The sequence below is a fragment of the Sebastes umbrosus genome, chromosome 10, assembly GCF_015220745.1.
Source record: "Sebastes umbrosus isolate fSebUmb1 chromosome 10, fSebUmb1.pri, whole genome shotgun sequence".
NCBI classification, from domain to species: domain Eukaryota; kingdom Metazoa; phylum Chordata; class Actinopteri; order Perciformes; family Sebastidae; genus Sebastes; species Sebastes umbrosus.
In genome coordinates, this window is record NC_051278.1 from 26,363,197 (window position 1) to 26,388,618 (window position 25,422).

The following is a 25,422-nucleotide window of genomic DNA, read 5'->3' on the forward strand; positions in this document are numbered from 1 at the left end:
TGAAACATAAAAAAATGATCCCAGTCACTTCCACACAGTGAGGCATACAGCTTATTAATCAAACACTGGTATCAGATCGGTACTCGGTATCGGCCGATACCCAAAGCCCAGGTATCGCTATGGAGACTGAAAAAGTCTGATTGGTGCATCCCTAATTATCACTAAAGATTTATAGAAATAATAATAATTTAGAGACACCTGGGTTGTTTTTCTTGTATTTTGGGTTCCTTGGCAGCTTTATTCTTTGTTAAATTGACAAAATGAAAAGTCAGAGTTATAGCTGAGTTTGTGCTGAAAAAAAGGACAGCAGGCATGTGAAGTAAGGACAGTTTTCAAAGGTGTTAAACAAAAGACACAAATGGATGCACAGAATATCTGCAAAAAAAAATCCAAATGGTTAATTTGGTTTATTTTGGGTAATTCTTTCATAGTTTTTAAATCACATTAAAACCCTACAAAAGCAGGCCTGTGAACTTTTCCTGGTATTGACCTACAGTACACTAAGAAACTTAGAGCTACTCTCAAACCACCAAAGGCACAGTCGTCTCTTGTGATTTTCCACAGGAGAGCAGAAGTTTGTCTCAGAATAGCACGAGCACAGAGTGTAATAAATTATCCCAGAGGTGATCGCCGAAGTGCGTAATAAATCACTACAGGGGTGAATCTGCGTGTGCAGGAATTCACTTATTTCCGAAGACCGCCATGATTTCCACAAAAGAGAGAGCAACTGTTCGTGTGGTTCCCTGTCGTTCTTGGACAGATCCAGACAGACAGAGTCATGAAAGCAGTATGGGGCTGTCCTGGGGGGTTACACAAGAGGTTTTACATAAGGGTTGTTTTAACTTCAGTTAATGCCGCCATCTGTACTGCCACTGAGAGCAATTAAGCTTTAGCTCCTTCTCACCACTAGGCCGTGTGTTTGTGTGTGAGTTTGCTTGCAGCCCTGTTTGCCAAGCAAACCCTCAAGCTCCGCAGTATGAAAATTACAGGATTAAGAAACCAAATAGCAAGCAGACAGATGGGAGGTCAGTGAAATGGCAGTAATCAGAAACCAGCGTTGATGGCGGGAGGGGGGGGTTGTAGGCTTTGGACTGAGAATGCCACACGGGTCCACTAAGAGGCTTCAGACCAGCACAGCCAGAGCTGCCACCTCAGTTCATCTCTCTCTGATAAGTATTTATCAAGATGGATGCTCCTATGATCTCACAAACACAAACAGTCAGTGGTCATATGAGCTTCTTGTGCAACAGCTGGCAGTCTCAGCTCGGTGCCAAAGAGGGAGGGGGGGGGATCATGTTTTAATAAGGACCAACCAGAAAACACCTCAGCACTCATTAAATACATTCCTCCAGCAAACTAAATTGTAAACTAGTCCCTGACACGGTGGAAGAATCAGGGACGCAGTCGAGGGTGAACAAGAATCACAAACCTCACAGGAAAAAATGATTTAAAACAAATAGGATAATTATTGTTGATTTAGAGCATTAGTCACCACTTTATGTTTGCTCACGTCACAGATAAACACACAGAAAGACTGAATATGAAAACAACTCCTACTTGATGCTGATGCCTTTCGATATCCAGTAATATCTTATTGGTAACACTCTGAACTAAAATGATCATGAACACTATCAATGTAAATTGTATGCATTATGACTGCAACTAATTTAATTTAATCATCCATTAATCCAATCTGGTTATATTTTTGATGAGAGCTAGTCTCATCCAAACCTGTCTCGTACCAATAATGGGCAGTATATAAGTATTGAATAAATGGTTTATTGTGTCAGAGACTTAGAGAGTCTATGCCAATGAGCACTGAAGCTTTTCTGGAGGCTTGTGGTCTTCTTTTCTTTTGTCACCCATCTCGACATCAACCTTGACGAGGTAGCTAATCAAGCACGGTTAACACAGAAGAAGAGTTCACTCAAGACTGACATCTCTGACTTGAACTGCTTCACATGCCAGTAAAAACCCACAGTGTGTTTGTTTGTTGTGAAACACAAAAGGAGTTACACAGCACAGTCTCCCAGAGCAGAAGAAAAAAGTATATTTGACAATGCAGCGCACGATTTACCGAGCTAATGCAGGAGGCAGCGTGCCCTTTACTGATGAGTGAAAAGATGACTCATCTTTTTCGACTGATGTTAAACCCAAACCTGAACCTCCATTTTGCATTTTTTTTAAAAAAGCATGTTATGATGCTACTGTAGCTGCATGTGTTACCAACTGGAAATCATTAATAACTCAAATTACCGCCGGGCGCTTGTATGCCTCCGCCAACCAGTCAAGTTGCAGTTTACATTAGGGATGCACCGATCCGACTTTTTCAGTCCCGATACCGATAGCGATACCTGGGCTTCAGCCGATACGGAGTACCGATCCGATACCAGTGTTTAATTGATAAGCTGAATGCCTCACTGTATGGAAGTGACTGGGATCATTTTTTATGTGTAAGGCAACATTAGGCTTGACTTAAACATTACTTTCCTAACTTTGTAAAACAAATTAGAAGAAATAAATACATGGATATGAATTTACTGAACTGTTATTTATTATTCAAATAATAAATCATAAACCAGCAACTTGGTAAAAAAACTTAAATTATCAGGAATTACAATTCAATAGTAAACCTTTTTAATGCAGCAACAAATTGGTCCAAACTTAAACAGAAATGAAAATGACAGTATATAATGTATATAGTTTAAACATAGAATTGGATTTAATAGATTAGATTAGATTGACATAGAACAGATTCAATAGATAGGCCCCACTATCACCAATATCCGATCCAGCTATATGAGTCAGTATCGGCCCGATATCCAATCCAGTATCGGTACATCCCTAAAGTTTACATCCATATCTCTCCAGACTCATACATATGTAGTGAAGACTTTGAAGGAATTTAATTAAAGTGTAGTTTTTGGTCAAATCAAACTCACTACATTGCCAAGTATGATTACAGTGAAAAATTTCCAGGGAGAAACACGCTGCCTTCACTTAGAGACTATATTTTACAGAGTAGTACAGAAGACTGACAGAGACCTTTGTCACATGGCGCAACGATAATCACCTGAAGCTCAATCTCAGCAGAACCAATGACTTTGTGGTGGACTAACAGAGGAACAGAAGGCCCCCTGTCCTGGTGTCATCCCGGGAGAGGGAGTGAATAGGGTGTACTCATTCAAGAACCCTGGGGTTATAGGCCGCGGTAGCGGTGGGTCAGGGGCCCGCGGCCTGGGTAACTTGTGGAGTCTGATATAATAATTTTTATATAATATTTTTATGAATAAAAGCCTGAATTGTATCAGTGTTTTTTGTTGTACCAAAACAAGCAAAAGCAATATTGGTCACAGTCACCCATTTCCCACGGACTGCTGCGATGCAATTTGACATTTACGGCGCTGTCCGTAGTACTGAAACAGAGTAGAGGAGACAGAACACATCACTTAGTTCGGTTTCTTAGTCTGTTTGCTTTTCGTGGTTGTAAAGAGAGAGAGATAGAGAGATAGAGAGAGAGCGATAGAGAGATAGAGAGAGAGAGAGAGAGAGAGAGAGAGAGAGAGAGAAAGCCGTTAACAGCTACGTCCCTCCCCCTGCTGATTTCGTCAGAATAGTCCAAAGTTGCCCCCCTCGCAATTATTATCAGCCCCTTCAGTCACTTCACCCTGACACCTGGCCAGTATAGTCAGTGGTCTGTTTTCACGGTGGTGTGCTGGGGTGGTGGCATCATTAAGGTTTGGAGGTCAGCAGTCTTAACAAGCTGTTAAGGAAGGCCAGCTAGGTGATCAGGTTTGGAACTGGACAGTGTGGAGGCAAGGAGGTACATGAGGGACAAAATCAAAGCCGTCTTGGATAACCCTTTTCAGTTCTCACCCTCTCTACAATGAGCTGTGGCAGATTGGCAGCTTGTTGCAGAGAGAAGGATGAAGGACCAAATCAAGGCCTGGGATTTGTTCCTCATCCGAGTCAAGGGTCTAAGGATAGAGGATGTTGTTTGCTGTACAGATGGTGAAGTCCCTTGAGACGATTTGTGATATAAGGATATATAAATAAAATTGATTTGACTTTGTTATGCTCTGTTGTTCTTGTTCTGTTGTAAGTCTATTAGTGTGTAAATCAGGCATACAAACCTACGATGGCCTGCTTACATCCAGTCCACAATCATTCAACTCTCTTTTGTCTGCACACGTTTTGATTCCTTTCTTCCGAAGCCATTGGTCTTGATTATGTTAAAAGTGAAGTAGATTTTGTGATTTAGATGCAAAGCCAGTAAAGTAATTTAATCCCTTTTGGTAACTCTATCTGTATCATCAGCTATTATGTGACCTCACTGTTAACTGGTGAGCTATGGCTGCAGAATACAGGTCACCTTAATGGCCAGCAAGCACACAGAATCACGCGTGTCTGTGTGTGTGTGTGTGTGTGTGTGTGTGTGTGTGTGTGTATGAGGCTAATGAGTTACAGTAAATGAGCGTGGGTCAGGGGACAAAGTCACCCGCCTTAGGGCATCATCACATCATTAAAGCTCCTACTGTATTTCAGTCACACATGTTTGTATTAATTACAAAGCTGGCATTCTTCCATCATTTCCCGAGCTATGTTGTGAAGTAAATAAGAGGGATGAACAAAATAAATCAAGATGATCTGTGTTATGTATTTGTGCACTACATTTTCCGAGCTGTGGTTCACTCAAATGTTTTTGCGGCAGTCCGATGAAGCAACATCCATCACTGCGGCCGCAGCACAGACCGCTGCTGCACCAGAGAGGTCGTTAATGTACATCCAAAGAATAACAACTGCAGTAAAACCCTCCACTCCACTCTTAATTGGCATTGTGTTTCATGCCTAAGGTCTTTGTGGAACTGAGGGGATGCACTAATGGGGCGAGAGATGTGCTGGATAGACCGTAAGGATAACACTGTCTCAATATATATATATATATATATACATATATAAACATTCAGTTCAGTACTAAAACGTGAATATTTTTAGGATTAATAAAGCTAAACTAAATCTGTCAATCAAGTTGTCAGAAGGTCCCTTGGATGTGAGACCACCAGTTGTGTGTGTGTGTGTGTGTGTGTGTGTGTGTGTGTGTGTGTTTATGCGTTTCTTCTGGGCTGGCTGCCAGTCAAAGAGTTCACTGCACCAATATTAATAGCTACAAATCCAGCAGCACTGCAGCCAATCACAGACCTCCTGTGGTTCCCATTTGACGCTGACCTGTTGCCATGGCAGCAGCTCCAGGGGTCAATTTGAGCTGTTAAGGGGACGACAGCTTCGGATAAAGGGATACACCTCTGACTGGTTAAAAGAAACTGTCAAACTAAGAGCGAGGAGTTTCGCAACATGTGGGTAACCTTCTATACACGACCCCTCATCTCTGTTGGAAGCTAGCAACTCAAAGCTACATTAGCTGCTTGCTGCTAATGCTGCAGCCGGTAGCTCCCATGAACTCCGCTGCATTTTAGTTTTAATTTGTTGTCTTTTCGTCTTTATTACTGGAGCACGTATGGCATATGACACATACACTCATCGACATCGGAAAAGGAAGTGTGGGGATTGGATGAAGTGCAGCGGACCGTGAGACGATCACCGCAACCGAGGCATCTTCCGACCACCCAGCCAGACCAAATGCCAAAAGCAGAGTTGACAGCCCCAGGAGTGGACTACTGTTTTTGTTTTGTTATGTTTTTCTTGTGTAGCATAAATGGACTAGGCTACAACTGACCCAATGACAATAAATGATCCTTGAATCCTTACCACACCGAAATGTCTGACCAGACTGTCTGCGGTCTAGTTGCACTGTGGTAATTGGGGAGCTCCTTGACCAAAGAAATTCTTAGTCGACCTAAGGCTCTGACAGACTACCGCTACCTGCTGGTGTGGAGATTTATTTCCTCTAACTGGCCATTGGCTGTAGTCTTTGTGTTGTGTTAAAATGCAACTTGTCGGCCAAGACAAAGGCCGGCGCCTAAGAGGGGGCTGCCTAGTGGTAATGCAGGCATCCGGATACTATTGATAAGGGAAAATATTGTTATTCTATTGTGATATTAAAGGCCATTTCATTGCTCAGCCCTAGTGAAACATCATTAAGTTGTTAACATTATTCACAACTGCCAGAGGAGAGTTCTGACCACAGAAGGTCCACTGAGATACGAGCCCATCAAAATATTACTGTAGCTCCTATTGTACCACCGAGTCCATTTATTCTAAAATAACACAATTCCGTCCTTCTCCCCAGCTCTTCCTCTCTCTGCTCCTACTTGCGCCAGGTAAATCACAGTCCTGTCTCCTCCATGTTCTGCTCAGCTGAGCTCTGCTGTTATTCAGTTTGCCAAGAAGCCTCTCTATGTCCCTGCTGTCAGATCAGACCTGAGATATGGCTGAAAGCCCGTTCTGCCGTTCTGATGCGCAACCAGGCAGAAAACTCGGCTGTGTATCAATCAATCCTAACATTACTGCACTACAGCTACGGTCTACATCTAAGGGTTGTCTTCCCGAGGATTGGTTGGTTATGAAAGAGACCTACAGCACAAATTATAGATTAAGGGTCCTAAAAATGCTGGGTTAAATTACAACTATATTTTGTAGGGGCGGGAATCATCAGAGGCCCCACGATACGATATTATCACGATACGATCTTATTGCGATATGAGATATGAGTATTGCGATAAGATATATTACGAAACATTGCAATTCATTACCTTTTTGTCAACATCTGTTTTATCTAATAAGATACAGTTTTCACTCTGTTCATCTCAGAGTTTTCATTCACATATCTTGAGGTCAGAGGTCAAGGGACCCCTTTGAAAATGGCCATGCCAGTTTTTTTCTCAACAAAATTTAGTGTAACATTGGAGCATTCTCTAGCATTCTCTTATGTAGGATTTCAAGTGAGCCTCATTACAAAAGGAAATCAATTTGTTCTGCCTCTTAATGTGTGATTGTTTGCCAATATTACAGTTTTAGAGAGAATCATTTTGAAACTGTGAAAAAGTCCTGATTTGGCTATCGTAGCACTGCAATAACAGAGTGTTCCTCATTAAGACAGTTCTCATAAATTTCCTTCCCCAGAAATGTATTCAGTGTTCATTTGGCAGGTACAGTACAACGCTTGAAAATGTAATTTCTTGGTTTGATTGCTGTTCCCTCGAGGGATGTGTCACTTTGTCACTGAATCCTTTTACGAGAAGAAGGACTTTATCAAAAAAGAAATGCTACAAATACGCCTGCAGGTTGGCCCGGTGCCCCTGCTGAAAGGTACGAGTCAAGGGGAAGAACGGGGGCATTAATTTCATCACGGCACAGATCTTATAGCGGTGTTGGCAGCAGTGATTGGACTTAATGCCCTGCCAGAACTCTCGCACACACAGATTAACAGAGCGCCAGTAAAACCTGAGGGAGTCCTCTGATAGAGCCTGCTGCAGATCACTTCCTCACACACATACACACATGAACAGAAACATCAAATTTGGCACCACAATTCTTCACGAGTTTGGATAAATTGTTAAACAAATTTAACTGTCAAACGTAAACTGGTAGATAATTTGACCGTCACTGACATTGTATAATTTCATAAATAACATGCACACAGATACAAACACATATGCCCGTGCTGCACTGAGCTTGAAGACTGGTGATTACTTGGACACTTTTTCATAACACACTGGGAATAAATTATCATAATGTTTTGTTTTTTTGAGCTCATTGTCATTTCAAATGTAGCTGCTTCATTTATCAGCGCCAGTGCAGTCTGAATATTACTGCGACTTCATCCCTCCGCCTCCCGAATATCTCCATGCCTATTTACCCTATACGCAGGATTAATCAAAAGCATCTGATATTTAAGTTCACTGCATTCATAATGCCTCTGTTGGCTGTCCTATTTGATTATATGCTAATGAGTCCCAGTCTGGATGTGATTAATTGTGTGGTTGGTGAAATGAGCTCTGAACAGACATCTGGGATAAACAGACTTGCTGGTTGGGGAAAACGCGGGAGCTGATGCTTAATACACAAGCCAGCATCTCTGGGATTTTACTAACATTTAACAAAATAACCTTCCACAACTCATTCAGTGCTGCCAAGGAGGTGTGAAGGACAGTCAGGACAAAAAGAGACAAAGAGACCAAAAGGGATGACACGGTTGCAAGTACACACTATGCACATATACATAATACCTTGTGAAACCTCCTCTCCTGTAAATCTCAAAAAAAGGAAGGAGGATCCGTCCATTTACAGTAAACGTTTCAGTTTCAGTACCGCTACCAGAATTGACACGGTGACTCTGCCCTGGATACCCAGAAGTGGGCTATTTAAAAGTTCAGTTAAACGCTTAATTAGTCACAATTCTTTCAATGAACCCTTGTTGAAATCCCCAGATTAGTGTAGTGACGGGAAGAGACTCTGATCACCGAAATGTCTTAAGTCTTCCCCACACCATCGATTTCTCAACAGGCTCCAAGAAGAGCAGTTTCATTCGTTCGGTTTCTGTTTCAGGATGAGACAAGACAGAATTTATATACCTGCATAGCATCATGCGGATACATGACTTCAGTAAGACACTCCTCCAGATAGAGCCCCAAAATGAGGTGATGCTTTTTTGTGTGCCTTCTTGTTGAGAGTTAGATGAGAAGATTGGTACACGCTCACCAATTAGCTTTTGCTTAGTTTAGCATAAAGCCTGGAAGCAGCCTGGCTCTGTCCATAGGTAACAACATCTACCTACCAGCACCTCTAAAGATCACTAATGAATAGAGCTGTCCCGAATACTATTTTTTGGGCTTGGAAGCTTTGGTGAGACATATTCGAAGGTATTTGAAGCTTCGAGGCGCAGCTCAGCAGGCTGACATGTTCTTCAGTCTGTCTGTCTCCATCTCCCTCGTTTCAGTGCCCGGGACAAAGCCACTGCCGCACTAATGTACACACACACACGCACCTCTACACATAACAAACAGAGATATCCGTCTGAGAATAACTAAAAATAATTCATGTTGAATATGAATAATGAATAATATAATATGAATATTTAATAATATAATATGAATAATTAATTATATATATATATATATATATATATAAAAATAAAGCATTCAAATACTGATTTGGAGGTTGATTACCATGGCAATGGTCAAAGCTTTGAAGCATTCGTGTCAGCCCTACTAATGAACACATTTTATCTTGGTTGCTTAATCTGTACTAACAATGACAAGTTGTGGGAAACAGAAAGGTTTTTAGAGGTTAACACACAAAAAAGCATCACCTAATTCTGGGGCTCAATCTGGTGGAGTGGTTTAGGGAGGTCACATACCTACATGATGCTATGCAGGTATATAAAATCCCAAAATGTCAAATAAATTCCTTTAACAGTTGGATCCAAGAGCCCAGTGAAATGCCGTTTACTTGTGACTTGTATCTTGAAGTAAATGTATTGTGAAAGCACATTACTGTGGCAATAAAAAGTCTAATTCAAATTTAAAATGGTCCAAATCTAAATGAAATGCACCATGACTGCAGTTGGCAATTTCTGCATTTTGAATTTGGTTTCAAGTTGGCAAAAACACCAAAGACTGAACAAATCTCTTATCAAATCTCTCATCTCTCCTCTTGTATTAACAAATGCACAAAATATTCAGGTAGCAGGCCTTGCATAATGTTCTATCCGGCAGTGACAGTCTCACCAGTTGGAATGACAAACATTGCCAGCAGCAGATTATATCAGCTGCAGCCTGTAGTTAATTAACGGTAATTCCCTAAGTACCTTACCCAGAGGCCAGACTGCAACTTTGGTTATTGTTTATTGTTGTGAACACAAAACTGCAGTGTTCATGCATTTTCATCCAAAAGGTGATTACAGACCTCAAATCATTTTTGATTAAAAGGCAGGGTTGGTAGTGCTGTTCACAATACATTGTTGTTATATTTGTTGAAATTCTCATTACATCCTGACAGCAATCAATAAATCAAATGCTCTGACAAAAGAAAGAAAAAAAATCCTGCCGTAGGACTGTAATAAACCCGTCCAATCATTTCAGAAAAAATTAAATGTTACCTGCCTGTCTACCTACTTAATGTGCATCACTGGAGTCTTCCACAAGTTGCTAGCTTGACAGCTGTGAGTACTAACAATAACCATGTTTGTTGTTTATGTTCACAATGGACATTTTGGGGAGTGGCTTTGGCTCTACTAGAATTTCTTAGCATTACCAATCCGACCTTTAATTATAACTTCCTTTTTTAGAAATGTTGAAAGCTGAACCTAAATACATTTGATAAGGGATTTGAAAGGATTCAGATTCAATAAAATGTTAGAGAACATAATCCCTTACCAATACAGATCAATCAATACAGTTTTCAGAGAAAATGGTACTGACAGAAGATTGTACAGTAGTATGGGCATAATGCAGCCGGACAAGCTTTAAATCTAAGAGGAAAAGTAGGGTTCTGCCTGTCTGGCATTTTTCTTGGAAAGATAAACATCCTTTTCCACACACAGGGACATTTTATTTTTTCTCTGATAACCTCAGAAAATGCCATGATAAGGCAGGAAAAAAAATCTAAATACTTGTAAGTAAAAGGGAAAAATAACACCATATCAATGGCTGACTTAAAGAGAACTTGATAAGAGATTTGACAGGATGCTGTTGAAGTCTTTGCGTGTGTGTGTGTGTGTGTGTGTGTGTGTGTGCGTGCGTGTGATGGGAAGATAAGAGAAGGAAAGAGAGTAAACAGAGAATGCAAGAAGGATGAGTACTGATTTTGCTGGAGGAGCAGAATGAAATATCTTGAGAGCTAAAGCAGGCGAGAAAAGTGCAAACACATCAAAGATTCACAATGCGGAGACAGGAACCGAAATTGTTAAACACTAGCAATGGAGATACAATCCACAACACACACACACACACACACACTAAGTATGCAGCTTTTGTAATCTTCCTTACAGTTGATACTGTTGAAGGGGAAGTAAAACACAGCGTAGAGGAAGCCAGAGAGGCTAACATTATTGTATGCAGGCAAACATGAATATCAACCTCATACGGACCTAATTTTCTTTTCTGCACGTCTAATCCCAATTAGCCTGTAGTTAGAGGATATTCATGTGATCATGAGGCAGACAAATACACACAAATATAAATGCAAACTTGAACCCACAGGTAGAGATTCACGTTTACATTTTGGGACATTAGCCAAAGCCGATATCCAAATTGAATTACGGTAATTGAGCAGGTGCAGCCTCTGGTTGTCGATGAACACTGCAAATATTTTTTGCAGCCCCGATAACACTTCTCTGGCACAAGAAAATAAAATGCAATCAATGACACCTTCGCAGCAGCAAGGTGGGTCTAGACTGCACTAAGCCCCTTCTTGATTCGGCTGTGTGTTTCAGTGTTTCAAGTTGGTGGTGAAGTTGTTGAGTAAAGTTGTGAGGACGCCTGCCGCTAATTTTAACGAGACACTGCCAAAACTGAAAGATGCAACAGCAGGTGAAGTACGACACTACTAGATTTCTGTTGCGGATTTCAATGCGTGAAAACACCAACATGGTGTTAAACAAATCCCTTCCAGTGCATTAGCTCTGTTTCGAATTGATTAATCATTTGGTCTATTAAACACCAGAAAACTGCAAACAAATGATCATCACAATTTCCTAGAGCCCAAGGTCACGTCTTCAGAGGCCCTATACTACAAAGCGAGCTCAACATGCTCATGTTATCTTTTCGTTATGTTCGCTTAACTAACCCTAACAACTGCTAAGCTGTCCTACAACGGTGGTTATCAACTCGGTAACTTAACCCAGGGCTTCTCAATCTGGCTATGAGCGCGTTCACATGAAAGGGGAGGCGTTTGCAGCATATGACCAATCACAAACATGGACAAGTCTACTGTCAGGAGAGAGGCACATTTTACAAGGAAGAGCGAATTATAATATTAGACAAATACGAAGAAGTTAAACACGTAATCCAGACTAAACGTAACACAGTTGAAGCTGCCAAATGCAGGAAAAACAGCTGAAAAAATAAAAAGTTAATAATTAACCATTTAACCGTTAACCGACATTAAGCATTTAACTGATTAACGCTATCGGTTAAAAGAAATATTAATAATTAATTAGAAAGCTGAGAAAAACTCAGAGAAGCGGCTCGTCACTTTAAGGAGAAAAGCTGGCCCACCTTTAGAGAGTCTGAGCCAGAGTTACAGATACAGGAAGTTGGCTCAGCTGAGGAATTGTAGCCTCGCAGCATTTATTCACCAACAAATAAACTGTACACACACTGTCTGCTACACCTACGTTCACAGCTGTAACGTCACCGACAAACCCACACTACACGCCGCCACACACACACACGTTCTGTCAGAAACCCGCTAAAGTTACGCCGCGCTGACAGAGCGTATGTGTGTGACGGCGAGCACGAAGCTACCAGCAGAGCTACAACTGCTAACATAGCGCAAACACACACACACACTGTTTGTCGGACATCCTGCTTAACTAAACTAAATGTGCGGTGGAGACTTTTACTGGGAAAGTGGCTGCATGTCCGTGGCTGCTAACGCTCCCGGACGGTGAACTGGAGACAGTGAACGAAGCACCGTGGCTGCTAGAGTAGTGACAGTGAACTTAGGACTCAGTTGTCTGTTGTGCTCATACACTGCAGCTGGCGAACCGCTGCATGCGAGGCACAAATCTTATTAACGGTTAATAATCGGTTAACGGTTAAGAACATTTTTCAAAATTAGCATCCCTAACGTGAATGCGTACATTAACAGATTTATTAATTCAACGGAATACTCCAAAGTCAGATAGATACGTCTAGATGGGCCAGTGATAATATAAAAAGCTGTTCCACTTTGGTTATGAACTAAATTAGGACTAACAAAATGATGGTCTTGCAATAATTTTAGGACTTGCTTCCTGAATTTTCACATACTTTTTTTTTTATTGTGCAGCTGAATTGCTTCACTGCAAAGGGGGTGTCCGTTCATATGAAATAGACAGGGAAATGTTAGATTTTCATAAATGTGAAATCAACATTTTATTGTTCCTAACACAATGTCTTCACAAGGCGAAAGTGAGCATGGCTCAAATACCCCCGCTCACCGCTTGACCCCTGCTAAAGTAGGGCCAAAGGTTTTGCCCTTTTGGCAAACTTTCAGAAATGTTAGGCACCCTGGACTTCTAACCCCCAACAGGCACAACTACACCACACTGTCAACCATCATACCAAATCTGAAGTTTATAAGTTAAACAGTTTTTGAGGTCTGCTCTGGAAACGAAAGTGTGACACGCGAAGGACGTGTTCGGAAGGACGGACGGACGGACGGACGGACGGCTATATACCCCCGACTACGTTGTCGCGGGGGTATAATAAGCAATTCAAATCTGCAAGAAACAAAGGGAACATGAAATGAATGACAGGGACAGACGCACACTAACACACTGGGATATTCTGGAACTCAGAGATAGAGAGGATTTAGTATTATGTTTATAGATGCTATTCATAGAGCATATTCAGTATTGCAATGAGGACAAAGAAGCCATTTTTAACCTCTAAGCACTTCAAGTCTCTCAAAACAGGATAAAGCAAGCAGCAAACACTAAATGCTTACAGGCAATCACAAGACCTATCACAGCGATCAGTTTCTTTTCTGACAGAAGGAGATGACTACACAGGTGGAAATTTTCCGAGAGCAGTCACACTGCTTATACAGTACTAAAGGGTTTCTACATTTCCTCATACCTGCCGTATGAAATAATCAAGTCTTCCGGGACTCAAGGGAGGCTTACACTTGAAAAATGTCACAACTTAGTTGAGGAGTAATGAGGAATTCACCCACAACTACAGACACTAAATTCAAGAAAACGTAATATTGAAACTTGTGGAAGAGAATCAGTCTTAATCTTAAAAGGTAATTTCACCCATATTACATAAAATCATACAAGACATATTTTCTCACTTAAATCTAGTCACTTTTTATAGGGACTATTTCTTCATTAGAAAGCAGTTTCAGGACGTCCTCGTGGCCTAGGGGTTTAAAGCTGACCGTGTAATAGCAGGAACCGCTTCAAGCCTGTTTGAGGAAATTGTTGCACGTTATTCCCCCTCTCTCTTCCCTCATTTCCTGTCAACTCTATCCTTCTTTATCTAATAAAAGGAAAATTTGCCCTCGGAGTACTTTTGAAAAAGTCAATAAACACTGTTCACACGAAGGTCTGTGGATTATCCTGAGTAAGTGGGACATTGTTTCTGTGTTTTTCAATGAATTGAGCACCACACTAAACTACAAAAAGCCCTTCACTTCTATCAAGGGCTGCAACTAACATCATAATCATCGATTGAACTGCTGATCTGCTCTTTTCTCAATTAACTGATTAATCATTGTGTCTATGAAATGCCAGACAATAGTGAAATAATTACTCAGGGGCCAGGGTGACAAACTCAAAATGCTTGTTTCATCCAAACAAGAAGATATTCAGTTCATTATCACAGCCTAAGAGAAGCATCAAATCCCCACATTTGAATAGCTGGAAGAAAAGATTGTTCTGCATTTGTGCTTGAAAATCACTGAAATGATTAAATGATTATCAGAATAATTGCCAATTCATATTCTTTTATCCATTATCTGGCTAATTGTTTCGGCTCTACTCTTGTAACATCTCGAAATCTCTGCAAATAAAACCAGAACTTTCTGCATGCCGGCTACATGCGTCTAGGGCCGCAATTAACGATTATTTTCATTGTCGATTAACCTGTCGATTATTTTCTCAATTAATCGATTAGTTGTTTGGTCTATAAAATGTCAGAAAATGGTAAAAAATGTTCATCAGTGTTTCCTAAAGCCTAAGATGACGTCCTCAAATGTCTTGTTTTGTCCACAACTCAAAGATATTCATTATTACTGTCATAGAGGAGTAAAGAAACAAGAAAATATTCACATTTAAGAAGCTGAAATCAGAGGTTTTGACAATTTTTTCTTAAAAAATTACTCAAACCAACTAATCGATTATCAAATTAGTTGGCAATTAATTTAATAGTTGACACCTAATCGATTAATCGTTTCTGTTCTACATGCCACTATTCACATGTGGAAAATAATGTGTTTTTGCAAGATATTATTAATGTCTCTGGAGATCAGATGTCGACGTTTGGGGTGATGAGACATGGTGCACAAGCGGAGAGTTGGTTATTCATCACACAGCCTTTGACACATCAAGACATGTCTTGATTTAGACCCTCATCCTCCCACTTTTCCTCACAGCAGCCATATCCAATGGAACAAATGAAGATGTCAGGTTGGTTTGACAACCCGCCCCAGCATCCTCCACACGCACCCCTCATCTCTCTGTAATGGGGATAATCAGACCTACGTGGCTCCAAAATAACCCACCCTGATGCTGTAGCCTACATCCTGACAAAACTAAGTCTATCAATGTGCAAATGTTATACAAGTTTGACTCATGCTAATACAATGTGTGTTGGTCAAACAGTGACTTGGAGGGCTTTAAGATGTTCAGCTCAGAACATCTTCAAGCCAAGAGACTAAAACGGGCGATGGTTAGCCATTATCAGCACATTTGTCTGTGTGAACCCCTAAAAATGTCACATAGAGCAGTGTCATGTCAGCCTCATAACCCACAACCTTATTCAGCATTCATTCAACTGAATTAATGTTGGTCAAACAAACTCATTTATTGTTTGAAAAACAAATTCAAACCTACTAAATCATATTATGTCTACAAAACTAATTTGCACAAGTAATAACAGGATGAATTAATTATTTAAATCAAAGAATTGTGCTGTATTCTCAGGCACAGAGCTGGAATTGTTTGTGCTGCTTTAACAGGGGACTGTCTCCGACATGATTGTATTATTTGATAAGATTTAAGTCATGAATACACCTAAGTAAAAATTCCAAGCAGCTTTTGCAATGCCAACACCACCAGCACAAACAATCGATGGGGAACAACAGAAAAGTCATTAGTAATAAAACTCATTTGATGTACGTAATGAAATGACAGCAGGGAATCTGCTGTTGGGATTTCCTTGTTGGTTTGCAGAAATCCACATCAAAAGCAGTTATGTGATCTGTTTACAAGCGCTCAAGTAAATTACACATATAAATGGTGGACTGATAATGTTCCAAAAAGAAAAACCCCAAAAACGCTCCAGAGGTTGCACGGCATTTCCGAAAGATTGCATGACAATCGGTGTTTAAAATACAATGACATGTAAACTATTTTCTTTGTCTGCCAAGCCACAGTGGCTGCTGCTGCTGCTCAGGCCAATTACACAGTTTTCCCTCCAGTTAGTCCAAACAAAACACTGCTGCCGCTCATTTAGAGGACAATTTAAACTTTCATGAGATGCCTATAAAATGAGTCGCTGCTGCATAATATCAGTGGGACAGACAGCAGCTAAAAAAAGAAATGCATTTACACGGAAAGGTCACAGATTATCAATTAAGCATACCAACATACCATACTTTCTTTACTCCGAGACAGCCATTAGTCTCTGAAACTCAGTGTGCAGACTAGAGACTTGCTTGTGTTAGAGAAAATAAACTACACTGAATATTAAGGTTAAATTAACATAATCAGAGTACAAACTTTACTGTTGATTTGAAAAGTCAGACTTTAGTGTGATTGGATGGAGGACGGAACTTCTGATTAACAACGATCAAAATAAATTCTTATTTGCTCAAAAAAAGTAGTGGCAGTTAATGTGGATATGGCATTTGTCAGGCTATCACTACCACATGAATGCACTAGAAGACATTAACACTTTTGAAATCAGTGTGTGTATCAATTAATTAAATAAATATTTCTGGAAGCATGTTTAATATGATGGATTAGCTATCAAAAACAATTTCTGCAAGTAGATTTTTTTTTTTAATCCAACAAAAGTAATGAAGATAGACATCTGACTGGCTTTCAATGTGCTGTAGAAATAGTTAATAGAGATGTAAAGCAGCATGCAGTCTAGTGTGTTAAAAAGTGCTTAAAAGACTAAATGCTGAACTCTTACTACTACTCTATGAATCAAATTTCAGGAAAACAGTAAGGTTCAACATGCTAGGAATTATATTATCATAAAAAGGCTACATGGTTTTCTATTGATTGATTCATTATAGTCACACAGCTTTCAGAAAATACATCAAGTATCGTTTGATGTCCTGCCACGCAAACGGTCTGAATAAATGCGAGTGGCTATATACAGTGCATCCAAATATACTGTAGTCACATTGCAACTGGAGAGACTGTCGACAGACACTTAGAATACATCCATATAAATGAAAGACGCAGAGCCTCTGTTCTTAATGCGGAACTTAAAGGCAATTTTCATCCCTATTTCCACACTGTCGTATCACTCTGCTTTCAGTTGCTCCTGTTTCAAGACGCCGCCGTCAACACTGCTGATTAAGTAGGCTAGTAATACAGTATGTCAGGTCTGCACTCAGTCTACCAATCAGACACAGACAGGTCACAAATTAAAGGGAAGACTATAGAGGAGGAACAGAATTAATGCAGATTCTTCCATACAAGGTGTAAGGGGTCAATGAATGTTTTGATGAGCATGGAAATGATATAAATTATATGCTACGCCCTTTGCCCTTTCTCAACCTAATTGACCCCCAAATATAATGAAGAGCAGGACAGAGCCACCTGCACTCCTGATATCACCCAGGACAGGCTTCCATGCAGTGGGGAAATGCAACACTGTGGATGTAACATCCCAAACTAATGTAGTTAGTTTATAATGTGCTCTTTGGAAGTAATGCTCAGTTAGGTATTAAGTTTACATTATAGCACATAAACACACGGTTTAATCCATTCCCAACACTTTTGCTTGTGTTTTTTTAATGGTCTTGGAAGACTACAAAATGTACACCATCCTCCAAACTCTTTAAATGCAGAGTATCGCTCTTACTGCAGCATCATGCACACCGTTTCCATGTTTGTAGAAGTCCAAAGGTTGACAGGCCTTCCATGCATAGTTACTGTTGCTTAGCTATGATGGGACAATCGCTATCAATTGAACACCTATGCAAGTTTTTGGACGGGCTACCACCAAAACACCAAATGAAGGGAAGGAATACTGATGTTGGAGCACAAATGGTGTTTTTTGGAGCACCCGAGACATGGAGAATCTATGCCAAGAAGCACTGAAACTGTTCAGGAAGCTTGCTGAGATACTTTTTCCTTTCATTTGTCATCCATCTGTAACACAATCACAATCCAGCTAGCACTTTAACAGAGCAACAGGTGAGCACAAACAGTGAAGTATAATTCTGAATACTTGGATTGTTGATAAAAATATTAAAACCACAAACAGGATCAAGTGTTAAAGTCAAATACATAAGCCATTATATTTGCACAAGTGTGTGTTGTTAACAGTAACACACAGTATTGTACTGTTGTAGCTCCTTCCCCACACCCTCTTCTTGACTCATTGCCATGAGCAGACAGAAACCTTGGGGAGACTGTGAAAGCCCTAATGACATCATCAACCATAGCCAGCTACCTGCAGCAGTGCCATCCGACGGTCCATTCAGCTGAGCCAGCACCTCTGCTCGGCTGATGTATAGCAGCTGTCGAGCACTCCCCCTCTTCATCCCGCACATTATCATTTCATTGCACCCGTGCAACACACACATATACAACCACGCACACATACGTTGGAAGTCTGAGGGAGGGAGGCTACTTAAGATCTGTAAGAAATATCAATATAAACACTGTCCTGTTGTCTTACAACCAATGTTTTTAACTACTGCCATTAGCATTACTCCAGTGAGGTTTAGTTCACATGGGTGCATGACATCATCCATAGCAGGAAGTCATTAGATTGGATCAATAGTCTATTCCCTACGGACTAAGACCAGCCACAGTGGGGCACAGCAGCAGGGCAGGCCAGGATTGAGTTAGTGCAAGGGAGGCAAAGAGAAACGACAAGGTATCATACCTTTATTATGTTATTAGATTACAGCCCAGCCAGACGCTGATACAACAAGACTAGCAGGGGACGTGTTCATACGATTATAGTCCAGGATCAGATAACAAAAGCAGTATGGGACAGCTGCACAGAGTCTACGAGGCACTAGAAACCTTGTGATAGGACTGCAGGCAGCCATATGGTGGTGATATTGTTAATAGACTTTTAATTAGTTCAGCCGAGGAGCCATTCAAAAAGTAAAACTTGCTAAGCTGGGAGTCTAGTAAAGAGAGGTAATGACTGACACTTTCACACAACCATGAAAACCCATATCCCGAATAACGTACGCACCCACTCCTGTAAAAGGGAACAGGATACGTATGCAGACGGATTTTTGTTGGCTGGATCCATTTCCTGTCTCTTTGCAGAATGCGATCAATATTATTTTACAGATTAAGCACCAGAGCGAGGAGACAGGGGTAAGCAGTGGACGTAGAGATGCAGTGTGAGTCAGGGAACAGCGTCTGCAGGTGCCATTTTGAAACAGGTTCACATTAGAAATAGAAATATATTAAGACTAAAGACGATTGCTGTTGACTGGGTAGGGCGCAGATCACAAGTGGTGTGGTTAACTAGAACATTGTCACCTCCTCTAGGGTTAACATACAGGAAATACAAAAAAGGAAGTGCAGTGTGTGTGTGAGAGAGAGAGCGAGAGAGAGAGAGAGAGAGAGAGAGAGAGAGAGAGAGAGAGAGAGAGAGAGAGAGAGAGAGAGAGAGAGAGAGAGAAAGTTACATTGTCTTTTTGATAAGGATAATCTACTTAATTCGAATAATATGACAAAAATTAAGATAGATTAAGGTTAAGATTAACCTAATTTGTTCAAATCAATTCATCAATTAAAAAAAATAATAGCTATAGTTGAAACAATTACAGAAAATTAATCAGCAACAAAATCAATAATTGATTAAGTTAATTTTTCAAAAAAAAGCAAAACATTCACTAGTTACAGCGTCTTAAACTTAAGGATTTCCTGTTATTTGTTGTCTTCTATGATAGGAAATTTAATATCTTTGAGTTTTGGACTGATGGTTGGACAAAACAAGACATGAATGCGTTAATTTGGGCTCTGTGAAATTGTGATGGGCATAAACTGCTGTCTGACATTTTATAGGCTAAACAATTAGTTGAGAAAATAACTGACGGATTAATCGACAAATGAAATAATAGCTGCATTAGCTAAAAAAAAAAAGTCGGTTATGCCTGAAAAATTTGTCAACACAAATAAGAATATTTAATTATCAGTTCTATGCCCTATGAAACATGCTGTATGTGATTAGTAAGGAAGGACATGAGCTATTGGAACAAACTAATTAGCCAAAATAGAGGGGTAGATTGGGTGAGCCAGAGCTAAAACCCTTTCTCTGAAACTCTTCTGCAAGTCGAAATGATTTTGGCTGCCGTTAAAATTGAATTTGATTGAAACCTCTATAGAATAGCACAATAGGGGCTGTCAAACACATCTTCTGTTCCATATTGCAAAATACTGTGGGAGGCACATTTCACCATCACAACCAATTGTGTCAAACAATGACGGCAGTTAATTGGCAGAAAGCTACTATCAGAGCCTTCAGATACTTTTGATTGCATTCTTTCCACCCTCCAATTACTTTCCTCAGAACCTATCTCTGAGGACAGAAAGTATGAGTTAATTTGCAAGCACACAATGGCACAGTCCATTAAGACTGCAGGCTCATTCGTTCGCAGTTTTAGCAGCTTAAGCAGACAGAAGGGGACACAGTCTCAGTCGCCCTCTTCCTCCCATTTGGAATCATAATCATGATTTTACTTTCTCATTTCTCCCTGCAGTCGGTCCTGACAGGACGACTGACGACTTCAGAGTCTGTTGACAGCTCGGGGTCTGGAATAGATGAGATTTCTCATAACGGCAGAATGCTTGTTGATACCTGCAAAATCCTTCACTGTCAGAGGGCACTAAGTCAGCCAGTCATGAAGGAAGGCCGGGCCAGGAAGAGGAAACCAGTGGGAGAGGAGTGGACTGTCGTAAGTGTATGATGTGGTTATATGAAAAGGATTTTATACTGTAAATACATGGTACAAGTGCAGTCAAACTTTTGGAAAAAAGACAACTGAATATATAGCACTTTAAAAGTACCTTGGTATGGTTTCCTACTTATTACGGCCTATGAACAAAAAAATCAATCCCGGAACATTTGATATCATTGCTATAATTCAACTAAAAATATAAAATATCTGTGGACTCCACATGAAAACTTTGACAAGTTGAAAGCGGCTCATGAATAAAAAGGCTGACTTCTCCTTTTTGATTTTTTTTCCCCTGCTACTGTAGATTAAAAGCATTCCCAATTACTTATATTCAAAGTCATGATATTTCTTTTGTTCAACTCAAGTACAAAACCAAGATTAGAGCTCCGACTGCTTGCCTACAAAAAAGCCACCGTCTGTCGCTATTGTTCAAACACTCAACTGTGTCATAAACTTAAACAGTGTTTGTGCAGAAAAGAAGCCAATCTATATGCGGTAATCCCATGTGGGGAGGCAGGATTAGTTACACAGCAGCACAACAGAGAGAATACGCATTGTGTTTTCTGCAAGTTTATGCATACACACTCCACAGATACCAACGGGACAATGAGGCTTCTTATCGCGACAAGCCCTCAGTATTTCACAACACTGGCAAAGACATAACCAAAGGCTACAGTGATGTAACACACACAGGCACAGCTGGCTCTTCCTCTAACCCTGACAGTAGCTGAACAACACACTGAAGCCTGCATCACAATAAAAGGTGGTGTTATTAGAAGCTGTCTTTGACATGACGCCTAGACTTGTTATCTTGGAATGAAGATGAGTGAAATGTTTGCAACTCCCACTGAAATAATAAATACCACAGCAGGCATCCACACCGTGGTAGCGTGGACGGAAAGCTTTACACAAGAGTGCTTTGCTTTAAAAAGATTTTAACAAGCTGCAACCGCACTACACATGCATGGACTATACAGTAGGGTATCATGGCATACAGCAGGACTGGAGTGTAAGGTGGAACAAACTGAGGAAAGCTGATCCTGCCGCCAATGAGAAGACAGAGTGTAATGTGAGAGCCACTGTAACAATTCACTGATGGCAGAAAAGGGTACAAACCTCACCATTTATCAGGTAAAGCACCATTTTACAGTTTAATCTAAGTGTGGAATTGCTGTGTAGTTAGTGTCAAGCTGATTATATAAAACTAAAATCACTGTATGATTATTTTTTTCAGCAGCTGTAGCCTGTGGAACCAGTGCAGCTATAGGGCACTCCACTTGGTTTTATTATGGTTCATAATAAGGGAACATCCAGCCGGACAGTGCACCTCAAACCTGAAGTCTATACAGTAAATGTGAAAATACATTAGCAAATGTTCTGTTAGACAAAGGAAGCTGCTGTAGGCCATTGTGTAAACTGGGAACTGTCAATCCAGTATGGCAAACTCAGAAGGAACAGACCACACTGCTGTATCATATTATATGACCACTCATATATATATATATATATATATATATATGAAAATGCAGGTTAACAGCATCCCAGACTGCAATGATGGGAAGAAATGCTCACATATCCCATACAACAATAATGCTTAATCATGTCGGAGTGCAATAACTCATATTATCATGACCTGGTGTCCCATCTTATTCCACAAAGGGTTGGGGGAAGACTAAACAAAGGCTTGCTCGGACACAGTCAACATTACGTCTTCTCTTGAGTCACAAACACATGCTGAATGGACAAACAAACCCCAGGCAATAAATACATTAAAAGAAGCAGCAGCAGGCATTTGAGCAGGAAAACAAACGCGTTGCTGTATGGTTTCTTTTTGCTGCAGAGCGCACCAGTCGCTGACATTAAACTGAATTTTCATACCTTAATCACAAAAGGCTACGGTGACCGTCTCTTGGCTTCTACAGCAGGTAATAAAGACATCTAATTCTCACACATTCACATCCCAGAACAGCACAGTCCAGACGAGCGTCCGTCCGTCCGTCCGACCGACCGTCCGTCAGTGGATTCAATAAAGCGAGAGGCGCAGCGGAGACAGAGCAGTGTGGACGGACGCATAGCTGCATTGGACCAAACGATGGTCCATATTCCAACTAACAGGAGAAAGAAAAGAGAGAGGACACTCACCGCTGTGTTTGGCACCGAATGACGACGTCTTGTTTATTGTATTGCCCCCGCTGAGCAGCTGTGTGTAGTGGTGCGTCACTGACTTCCGCGATGAGATGGACTGAAAAAAATGCAGTGTGAAATAATGGAGTTAAAGGACAGGCGGCGCACGAGAGGGGCGCAATGTAGCAGCCTATGATGAGGATGATAGTAGGATAGATTCAAGATTCAAGATGTTTATTGTCACGCTGGTTAAACAAGTACAATCGTGTGAAATGTAATAAGTTATATTACAATTATAAAAGGAAATACTTCGCACAAGGCATATCAATAAACGATCTTTATAAACGATTCTTTTCTCACACTATAAACATGTTTTAATGTTAATATGATCATATGTATAGCTGGATGTATGTTTGATTCTGAAAGCATTATCTCCTCTCTATAGGCAGAGGTTGTTGTGAAATTTTCACCAGATGTTGGTAACAACCCAAGTGATCTATACATACAAAGAAACCAAAACAAATAAGTTCAGAAATTAAGTTATGTGTAATAGTGTGAAATGACACAGGGAAAAAGTATTGAACACGCTTACTGATATTTATTTAATACTTTGTACAAAAGCCTTTGTTGGTAATGACAGCTTCAAGACGCCTCCTGTATGGAGAAACTAGTCGTATGCATTGCTCAGGTGTGATTTTGGCCCATTCTTCCACACAAACAGTTTTCAAATCTTGAAGGTTCCGTGGGCCTCTTCTATGAACTCTGATCTTCAGTTCTTTCCATAGATTTTCAAGTGGATTCAAGTCAGGTGAATGGCTGGGACATTTTAGCAGCTTCATTTTCTTTCTCTGAAACCAATTGAGAGTTTCCTTGGCTGTGTATTTGGGATCATTGTCGTGCTGAAATGTCCAACCTCGTTTCATCTTCATCATCCTGGTACATTTTTCCATTCATCCTGCCTTCAATTATGTGAAGTTTGCCAGTACCGTATGCTGAAAAGCAGCCCCGCACCATGATGTTCCCACCTCCAAACTTCACTGTTGGTATGGTGTTTTTAGGGTGATGTGCAGTGCCATTTGTCCTCCAAACATGGTGTGTATTATGGCATCCAAAGAATTCAATTTTGCTCTCATCTGACCAGACTATATTCGCCCAGTATTTTACAGGCTTGTCCAAATGTTGTACAACAAACTTTAAACAAGCTTCAACATGCTTTTCCTTTAGCAATGGAGTCTTGCGTGGTGAGCGTGCATACAGGCCATGGCGGTTGAGTGCATTACTTATTGATTTCTTTGAAACAATTGTACTTGCTAATTCCAGGTCTTTCTGAAGCTCTCCACAAGTGGTCCTTGGCTCTTGGACAACTCTTCTGATAATTCTTTTCACTCCTCTGTCAGAAATCTTGCAAGGAGCACCTGGTTGTGGCCAGTTTATGGTGACATTATGTTCTTTCCACTTCCGGATTATGGCCCCAACAGTGCTCACTGGAACATTCAGAAGTTTAGAAATGCATCTGTAACCAATGCCATCAGTATGTTTTGCAACAATAAGGTTGCGAAGGTCTTGAGAGAGCTCTTTGCTTTTACCCATTATGAGATGTTTCTTGTGTGACACCTTGGTAATGAGACACCGTTTTATAGGCCATCAGTTGGGACTGAACCAGCTGATATTAATTTGCACTGACAAGGGGCCGGATTGCTTTCTAATTACTGATAGATTTCAGCTGTTGTCTTGGCTTTCCATGCCTTTTTGCACCTCCCTTTCTTCATGTGTTCAATACTTTTCCCCTGTGTCATTTCACATCATTACACATAACTTAATTTCTGAACTTATTTGTTTTGGTTTCTTTGTATGTATAGATTACTTGGGTTGTTACCAACATCTGGTGAAAATGTCATGTCAATAGCACCTTTGGAAATATATTTACTGAGAAAAACTGTTACGTGTTCAATGATTATTTTACCCACTGTATATATATAGTTTTTAAAGCTAGTCACATGTCAAAGACAATTTTTGGAACAGTAATACAAAACAGCACTTTACTATGGACATAAATGCACTTTTCTCTGCTGCTAAACACGACTGCAAATTGGGTGTATGACTGCCAATTGTATGAATTTTGTCTGAAACGCTAACTTATTTTATTCTTCTATCGTTATTTTTAGGTATGTTAATTTTAATACTTATTTATTCTATCCTTTTTAATGCACTGATGGGAGCCTGGAGAAACAATATTTCATTTCCTTCTGTGTATGCAAATACCCAGTGACATGACTATAAGGTGAATCTTGAATCTTG

At 40.4% G+C, this 25,422-nt stretch overlaps 1 protein-coding gene across 2 annotated transcripts in view; it reads right to left on the minus strand.

Moving 5' to 3' along the window:
* march8 (membrane-associated ring finger (C3HC4) 8) overlaps nucleotides 1-23,521 on the minus strand; it is an 84,639-nt gene extending 61,118 nt beyond the window's left edge. The window contains exon 1 of one of the 2 annotated variants that reach the window (XM_037783269.1): nucleotides 23,143-23,521. The gene's annotated coding sequence lies outside the window, so the exon portion shown is untranslated. The remainder of the gene's footprint in view (nucleotides 1-23,142) is intronic. The other variant, XM_037783268.1, reaches the window with a different exon arrangement.
* Between the last annotated feature and the right edge of the window lie 1,901 nt (nucleotides 23,522-25,422).